This window comes from Clupea harengus, chromosome 9, assembly GCF_900700415.2.
Source record: "Clupea harengus chromosome 9, Ch_v2.0.2, whole genome shotgun sequence".
Taxonomy (NCBI): domain Eukaryota; kingdom Metazoa; phylum Chordata; class Actinopteri; order Clupeiformes; family Clupeidae; genus Clupea; species Clupea harengus.
Window position 1 is genome coordinate 23,127,858 of NC_045160.1, and position 3,189 is coordinate 23,131,046.

The 3,189-nt window shown below is 43.7% G+C and overlaps 1 non-coding gene across 1 annotated transcript; it reads left to right on the forward strand.

Moving 5' to 3' along the window:
* The first annotated feature begins 754 nt into the window (after positions 1–754).
* Positions 755–826, forward strand: trnac-gca. The gene has a single exon. It is a non-coding gene; the product is annotated as a tRNA-Cys (tRNA).
* The last annotated feature ends 2,363 nt before the right edge of the window (positions 827–3,189 follow it).

Genomic DNA, 3,189 nt, shown 5'->3' on the forward strand with positions numbered 1-3,189 from the left:
TACCAGTGTGACATGAAAGCTACTCCGTTGTGCGTAAGAGCATGTATGGTGTGAGTCGATGAGTTTCAAATGCATTTTGTTATGGTATCATAAGAGGGCCTTGAGGGCCTCAAAACCGATGTGGCTGATGCAATAATCAGGCAACAAACAAACAATGCCTGATAGTTTGTTTGTTTTGTTTGTTTGTGTGTTTGTTTGCATATTCAGCAGGCACTGAACCAGTGTTTAATCACCACTAACTGATTAAAAACCGGACAGCTGGCGTCCTGTTTCCATCCTCGGGGCATAGACCTCATCAGAGCAGTTAGGAGTTACCACACATACCCCCCTCTCTGTGTTGATCCAGAGGTGTATGTGTCGTAGTTTGGCTAATGTGAAAGTCCTAATTCATTGGAACTGAATATTATCTATAGTTCTAGCCACATAAGCTCTCTCTCTCTTTTTTCTCTTTCTCTTTATCTCTCTCTGTCTCTCTCTCTCTCTCTCTGTTTCCCTCTTTCTCCATCCCTCTCTCCCTGCCGTTGTCTTTTTCATCTATCCAAATCTCTTTGTCCCTTTGTCTCTCCTTCCCCTCTGTAATTTCCTCTTCTACTCTCCCTCTCTCACTCACTCTCGCTCTCTCCCGGCCTTGGTTAGATAATGCCGCTGCTGTGAACAACACACGTGGTACACCCTCTGCCGCCCCCACCCAGTAAAACAAATAAAGTGATGACTTAACAGTGAGTTATCTGCAAACAAAACTCTAACTTCCTATGGGGGTATAGCTCAGTGGTAGAGCATTTGACTGCAGATCAAGAGGTCCCCGGTTCAAATCTGGGTGCCCCCTGACCTTTTCCCAGAGGAAACAGAGCACCAGCAGCATGAAGTTACCTGGCAACGTTTGTGATGTACACGTAAAGGTGCGAAGGGCAAATGGTGAAGTTTGAGTGTTCTATCCTGACTATAAACTGATTTACCTCGACTGCAAGATGGGCTGCTGCTGTCGCTGCAGCAGGCTTTTGTTCTGTCTCTATAACGTTAAGCTTCTCCCCTCTCTCCAGAAATACTTTACAGAAACAGATGTGAATCTCTAAATATAGAAAAAACTGCCTCAAATTTGAGCAACCCAAAAAGAAATGTTGTTTTGACAGCTTTTACTAATCGCGTTCTCTTCACGCTTCTACTTTACCTCGCCTCCACTCCATTTCCATTCTCCTATTCGATTCCTGTCCATAAATACTGTACGTAGCTCTGTGACTTTGAGATGAGTTCTCCGCTTCAATTATGGAATGGAATAGAAGGGCTCTGCTAGCTGGCATGAACTATGAATATATGAATGAAGTGTCGTATGGTCTTCGGTGTGGGCTGGTATTCTCTATCTAGGTCTCCAGGGGAAGTCTGTGCACTCTGCCAGAGAGTATATTTACACATATAAGGTATACATGTGTACAGTGTTTTGTATAAGGTTCTAAATTAAGTGTTCTTATTCAGTGCTTAGTACTTTTTATATTTATATTAATAGTTTTTTTTACATTCTATGTGGCACTGTGGTCCACTGTGGAATCCAATTAAATTGAATATGATATTCAATTACATAATTGAAGCGGAGAGCTCATCTCAAAGTAACTGAGCTCGTTCCCTTGTCTATTTACTGCAACCACCAAAACACTTCATACCTGACCCAAAAGTGACTCATGCTGCCATAATTATGGAATATGCTCTCTTCTATTAAACTACTTTATCATCCAATGTACAATCGACTAAAAAACACAGACAACTTAAAGCATTCCAAACTGCATATATCATGTGTTGCTGTATCCTCTATTTTTGCACAGTTTAGTGTTGCACTGCAAAATAAAATAAAAACACAAGACACCTCATACATATTGTACTATAAAATGAAAAACAGTAAATATGAAATTCAGCTATTTGCCTCAAGACAGCTCCATGCTAAATTATCTGTGACGTACTATAGTACAAAAAAGTGTGCCGACACCTTTCATTCCCAGTGCAGTAAGTGAAACAACAACACATGAGACTACCACTAGAAGTGCTATGAAGCCCTAATGCTGATCCGTGGTGAAATTTGTATGAACACATTTACAGTACCGCAACATTCTCCCTTATCTTGAGTTTTGTGTGTGTTTAAGAGAGAGAGACAGAGGGAGGGAGAGGGAGAGGGAGAGGGAGAGGGAGAGAGAGAGAGAGACAGAGAGAGGCAGAGAGAGGGGAAGAGAAGGTGGACATCCCACTAGTAGCCTGATGCACAGCCTTGCCTGTTGCATGCAGTTCTATGCAATTATTTTTCTGTAGGTTATTTATAAGTTAGCTCACAAGCTAGATGGGTTATCTGATGTTGGTAAAGCCATGCAGGTATTAACACCACACCGCCCTTGTACCGTCTCTCTCTCTGGTGACCAATCTCTGTGATCAACAGGTTGCCACACCACCCCTGCTCCGTCTCTCTCTCCGGTGACCAATCTCTGTGGTCAACAGGTTGTTTGCTATTGAACTTACCACCAAGACTACGGCCGACAACTAACAAGCACATACAGTATGTTCTGAGCCTGCGTGAGAGGAATTACCTCTCCATACCTAACCATAAACAAAGCAGCGTTTGCTTACAATTTTCACACCACTCTCGCTCCCCACAGACGGTTATCGTCATATAGCTACTTCTAATCGAGAATATGTCTGATAAGAAGTTTCAAATGGCAGTGGCGTTGGCAGTGGTCTTTTGGTTGTGGAAAAAGAAAGGAAGAGGCAGAGGTGAAAAAACCCACTGTCATTACCAGCCCATAAGCCCAAGACTAAGCCCAAGGCAACAGAATGTGGGTAAAGTGTGTATATGTGTATTTGGGTGTTGGGGATGGGGGGGTATTAGATTGAGACTGGGCCTCTTGGAGGAGGGTAGGACGGAAGGACTTGTTGTGGCCGTGATGTCTTAAAGCCTCCTCTGGGGTGCCTGGTGTCAGAGGAGCTAACTTGGAGAGGAGAGGAGAGGAGAGGAGAGGAGAGGAGCCTCCCAAACATTCAGCACTCTGTTCTCAGCTGTGTAGAGAAAGAGGGGGGTGAGGGGCTACTGAGAAGAATTCAACTCTGTTTCATCCACTGATTCGCCATCAGACAGACAAATTACCCCACTCTGCCGAACATCACAGAGCTCACAGAGGGATGATGTCCGCTGCCATAGTCATCAGATCTCTATCA